The sequence below is a fragment of the Oryctolagus cuniculus genome, chromosome 19 (genome assembly GCF_051225735.1).
Source record: "Oryctolagus cuniculus isolate XC-2025 breed Fujian yellow rabbit chromosome 19, ASM5122573v1, whole genome shotgun sequence".
In the NCBI taxonomy this organism is placed as follows: domain Eukaryota; kingdom Metazoa; phylum Chordata; class Mammalia; order Lagomorpha; family Leporidae; genus Oryctolagus; species Oryctolagus cuniculus.
This window is the reverse complement of record NC_142885.1, coordinates 28,722,468-28,728,493: the sequence shown is the minus strand read 5'-3', so window position 1 is coordinate 28,728,493 and position 6,026 is coordinate 28,722,468. Positions and strand designations below refer to the sequence as shown.

The following is a 6,026-nucleotide window of genomic DNA, read 5'->3' as shown; positions in this document are numbered from 1 at the left end:
CTAGCCAATCATTTATTTAATGAATAGCTGTCACTTAACTTGTTGCCTTAGCCCCAGGATTTCCTGAAAATAAGAAATCAGTTCTAAAGGATCAAGTAAACTCCAGTGAAGTCAGGACAAGAGCACTGCATAGGTACTACAGCATACTGCAAACCACATTACAGATCCCAAAGCGAGTCTGGCTATGTGACTACCAGTGATGCAGGTGTTTTCAGATCTTAAGGATATACACATTGTAAAGTGAGTTTTTTTCATACAGCCAGCCAGGCAGCCAGCCAGCCAGCATGTATTTGGTAAAAATCCTGGTGGGGTACAGCTCAATCTCTTATGTACTATCTTCATCATCAAAACATCTTTACCATTGCCTTATAATAACTTTTCAACTTTTTACATTTCTGTTTCCTAAAGTATCAAAAACATTTGTTTTCCACAATCCACAGCATTTATAACAAAGGTTACTTTAAAAATGATGCACTTACTCCTTAACTAAAATGTGAGCATCTTCCTTCTTTCTGATTTTGCTGGAAGCCCATATGGCAGCCAGTATGATAGCCACACATGCACCAAGAGATTCACATACTTCCCAAGGCATCAGCATCATCAAATGAATCTGGACATATGGGAGGTGGTGGAGGAGTTGCTGGTGGCCCAGAAGGAAATGGGGGTGGCCAGCATGACAGGAAGTGGGGTTGCAGGGGTGGCAGTGGTGCTAGATGTGGACCACTGAACCTTAGACCTGGTGTTCCTGGTTCCTGGCCCTGGCTTAAGGGTTGGCAGGAGGAGGACAAAGTTCTAAGCATTAGCTTTTGATTTTATATTATTTGATTTAATTCCAGGAGACCTGGAGGTGATCTCTCTGGAAACTTGACCTTCATTTTCATCCTCCTGAGCATTTTGTTCTATATTATTAGGCACTTCAGATGTTGGGGAAAGTATAAGAGATTTTCCTCTTCTCTATTTCCATATCCAGTCTAAACCACAACACAGGTTTCTCTCTTAAAGTCAACCTAAGCAATTGTAGCTGGGGAGATGCAGCCATCTTCTGACCAAATGGTTACCAACCTTCCATTGTTTTAAGGGAGCTGGACTATTCTTGTTTTGGCATTTCTTCTTTTTTTTATGTGACAGGTAGAGTTATAGACAGAGAGACAGAGACAGAGAGAAAGGTCTTCCTTCCATTGGTTTACTCCCCAAATGGCTTCAACAGCCAGCGCTGTGCTGATCTGAAGCCAGGAGCCAGGTGCTTCTTCCTGGTTTCCCATGCAGGTGCAGGGGCCCAAGCACTTGGGCCATCCTCCACTGCCCTCTGGGGCCACAGCAGAGGGCTGGACTGGAAGAGGAGTAACCAGGACTAGAATCTGGAGCCCATATGGGATGCTGGTGCCACAGGCAGAGGATTAACCAAGTGAGCCACAGCGCCAGCCCTGGCATTTATTCTTCTTAACAGCATTTCTTTTAGTTGTGATCTTTGGTTTATCTGAAGTTTCACAAATGTCACCATTCTTTAGTGCATGCTTAAATGATACTAAAGCTTTACTATGAGCTTTTATCAATGCTGTTTCATCCCAAATGTCACAGTCATCACTCTGGCCCATTCTGCACTGGAACAGCACTGAGTCTTCCAGCTCCAGGACAGCAAATGTTGCCACCACCACCACCACTGCCCATTGCCATCGTGAGCTTTCTGCCAAAGGGTACTAATTCTTCATCTATCCTATGTTGCAAATAGTTTTCCATTTGGGGTTGATTTAAACCTTTTTATTTGAAAGGAAGAAAGAGACAACACTCCCATCCACTGGTTGACTCCCTGGGTGTTCACAGCAGTCAAGGCTGGGCTGAAACCAGGAGCTGGGAATTAGATTTATGTCTCTCATGTGTATGGCATGAGCTCAATTACTTGAGTATCTGAATTAGTAAAAAGCTAGAAATGAAGATGCAATCAGAACTTGAACTCAGGCATTCTGATGTTGGGTGTGGGTGTTAATTGCTAAGATACCACTTGTTCCTTGTTTGATTTTTATGTAAACTTATGATATTATTTTTATGTGCAGAAATACCTTTTATGTTATTTATTGAGAGGCATGTAAAGAACACAAGACAGTTTAATGGATAACATCAAAATGAACAAATTATACAAGTATATGAACAACTGGAAGAAGATGAATTACAAAAAAATTCATGAGAATAAATTTGCTGATCTAATAGTAAAAGAACTATAAATTAAAATGAGATACTACTTAACTATCAAATTGGCAAAGGTTTTTCATACAGAGATTCCCAATACTGATTAAAGTGTAAGAAACATGGGTAACTTCATGTGCCACTGATGGAATTATAAATGGGAAAATCTTTTATGGTGGGGGGTTTTCAATATAGCATATTTCATTTACTCTCAGTTTTGGACTAGTTGTCATTGCTTGCTTGAGTGCACCCAATTTTGCATAATGGATATTACTGGTCAGAAGAGCCCATTCCATGAATTTGACATGTCATGATTGCACATATTTATGAGGAACAGTGTGATGGTTCAACATCCGTATACAAGGTCTAATGATTAGGTGGAGGTTACAGGCATTTCCATCACCACAAACATGTATTATTTGGGTGTGTTGTGAACATTCAAAATTCTCCCTATTAACTATTTTGAAATATGGAATTGTCTACCATAGTTAGCTGACAGTGCTATAGAACATTACAAGTTGTTCTTCCTGCCCAACTGTACCCCTATCAGCCATCCTTCTCCACCCTTCTCTGGAACCTCTCTACTTCCCAACCTCTGGTAACTACTATTCTACTCCCTTCTATGAGTAGCTTTCACATTTATGTGAGTGCTTGTAACAGTTTATGGAAAACTGTAATTAGAAGATAAGTTTAGTTTGCTGTGAAATATTTTGGAAATTCATGCATAAATTTTTTCATAGCATACATTTTCCATGAATTTTTGAAAATGTTGAATATGCATGGATTTCAAAATTTTTGCATCAAAATAAATTTATCTCTTACTTCCCCTTTTCACAGAATATTTGAAGTATGCTTGTTGAAAGTTAGCATTGAAATTCACTACAAATCCTTCATAATGAGCCTTACATACCTCCATGGCAAGAATGCTTTGCATAGTCATTTTTGAATCACAAATTCCTAAAGCTTTCATGCAAGCAGGCTTTCCTTCAGCAACCATTTCATCAAATTTCTAACTGTGACAAAATTGTATTTGGAGACAATAATGGATATTTTCTTGGGTTCCCTTTCTCTGTTGACCCTGTGACTCCTCAGCCCATTGGGCTAAGAGCACCAACTGCATCCTAGGGCCATTTGCCAAAGAGGACACAAAACAAAGGAGTATTGAAAGGCAAATACCAGAAAGAACAAAAAAAGTCATTTCTTAGTTCCAAAGTTCCTAAATGGGTTTTCTTGCGCTCAGAGCAGGAAAAAACATCTTAAACACCATGACTTATGATCTGCAAAGGAGAAGTTTTCCAGAGCTTCAAAGGGCTAAATGATGAAAGAAGCTAAATATAAATATTTGTCTGTAGAAAATGGATTAGAGTAAAACAGATGAGGAACCAGACAACCCTCCTTGAATACTGGATAGGGCTTTCTAGATAGGGTTTCTGTGGCACAGAATTTGCATTGGAAAAGAAAAAACACTGAAAGTCCTAGGTTACTGATAACTCACCCCCTCTCAGGTTTTTATTAGACAACTTAGTTCTTCCTTCAATTTAGGAACCTAGCAATAATGCAGTAGGTTTATGATTTTAAAGTTATTATAATTTAAAAATAAAAGCTTCCTCTTTCTAGGAAAGAACTGAACTTCTACACCCCATTGGCAAACTAACCCATGTGACTTACTTTGGCCAATAAAATGTAAGCTTTCCTAACCAGCCCTAGGTTCTCTTTATTCTCTTTTCCTCTGCCCTGAATTCAGCAGTATCAGCTCCAACTGCCTGGATCCAGACAGAAGAGGATGTGGAGTAGCACCACAACTGACCCTGGGAGACCAAGCAAGTGAGAAATAAACCTGCTTTTCAAAGCCACTGAGATTTGGGGAGCATTCTTCACCATTGCAAGACCTTACCAATCCTGACTAATGTAAATAGAGAGAGCTGTGCACTGTTTTGCACCTGAACTTGGGTAGGAATTGTCTATACTGACATGCTTCATGCCGTGGTAAGATGGGAACAGAAATATCAAAGGGGTGGGTAAGTCAAGTGAGAGCCCAAGCCACACACCTGTCCCCTCAGACTCAGAAGAAAGAGCAGGAAGCCTACTCACATCTCCCAGCCTAAGCCTCAAGTCACCTTCTCTAAACAACTTTGCACCAGATTTCTCCACAGAAATGTGCTGGACTCCCAAAGGTTGAGAAATTCCATTTTCAATACAGTCTGTTTTCAATCAATTGTTCCTTTAAATCACCCCCACACCCTCCTGGAAACTGCTGCTCTTCCTCTCCGTGCCTTCCTTAGAAGGTTGGTCCCTCCTCACACACAACCCCTCCAGTCTCTGATTCACTGCCCCCACCATGCCTCTTTCTTATTGTAGGAGAGATTGATCCTTGTCTCTCCTGAAGATGGGATGACAAAGTTAAAGGACAGGCTTAACTTGGTGGGACATAAGGAATCACAGACTGGGACCAGAAAGCCACATATCTGGCTGTGTGATCTTGGCCAGCTCTCTTAACTGCCCTGTACCTCTGTCACTTTACCTGAAAGTTGAAGGATTATAGACCCTAAGTCCCTTCCTGGTGCTGAAATGCTCTCTACACTGGTAGGGAAGCCGAGCGACTCCTTACTTTCCAGATCTCAAAAAGGAAACCTAAAACTGAAGGATGGCTTGGAAAATGATCTGCCATGGATAGGAATTATGCTGGGCCACAAATCACTTAGAATGAATGCTTAATAATATCCTGCATCCATTGGATGCTTCAGCTCAATGTTCTGCAGCCCTGGACACCACAAAAAATTAACAAGTTTCCCAGAGCAGCCAGGGGGAGTTGTTGAGGCACAGGTAGATTCTGATTTGATGAATACAAAAGTGCTAGGAGAGCATCACAAGGAAAGTGTTAGAGCAAATGCCTGCTTTCTCCTCTGCAATGCCTGCTGCTCTCTAAGCAATTCTGCCAGAGGGTCTCAGGTCTGAGGACCACACAGCATACAAAGGCACTCACCTTTCCCTCCCACTCCCTACTCCTCCTTTCCTGGAGTTTACACAGAGAGGCCATGCAACTTTTTCTTTCTTCCCCTTTTTTTCCTCATCCCTCACTTCTCCCTTCCAACCTTCCTCCCTCCCCCCACTACAGTGGATCTTCCCAACCAGACCATATAACATCTCAGCCCCACCTTCCAACCTCTCTCCCCTTCTCTCCCATCAAGTGATCCCAGGCTGTCCACTCAAAGATCTTCCCTCTCACTCTAAGACAAGAGTTCTGGGCATGCATGCCCTCACTCTGAAACTCTTCATGAAGACCTAGCTTCTGAAGCCAACTCCCCCATCTGAGGACCTTGGAGTCCCTGCCATGAAGTGTTAGCTCCACACAGGCAACACCTAAGGAACCTGCCAGGGCCTCCAAGCTCAGGGTCTGAAATGAATTCTCTCCACTCAGCTCCTGCCTCACAGGAAGGCCATGGATGTGCTCCTGGTCCCAGAGCTGCTCAAACTTCCCACCTCTCTCCACCGCTCCCCATGCACCCAGGTGCAGAGAGTCTGAGGAACCACTGCTTTACCTAAATATTTGCATTTTAGCCCACAACATACTCACACATGATACTTTCAAAACCAGATTTAGTCATCACAGAAGGGGGAAAGGTACAAATCTGCACATAACAATCAGCCATAACTGGTATTATAGGAATCCGAACCACAGTCTGAAGCAGTCCCTGGCTCTCCTCTGTGTCCTGCCTGAAAACTTCCAAATGCTCCACTGCCACCACCCATGCTGCTGCTGCTTTCCACCTTCTTCCTGCCACACCGTACTGACTCTGAGTGCCCCACTTTCAGAACCAAGGCAAATGGCACATCCATTTATTTCT

General features: G+C 42.4%; 1 pseudogene; it reads right to left on the bottom strand.

The window, feature by feature from the left end:
* Positions 1-482: 482 nt before the first annotated feature.
* Positions 483-1,674, bottom strand: LOC127488735 (survival motor neuron protein-like; annotated as a pseudogene).
* Positions 1,675-6,026: the final 4,352 nt, after the last annotated feature.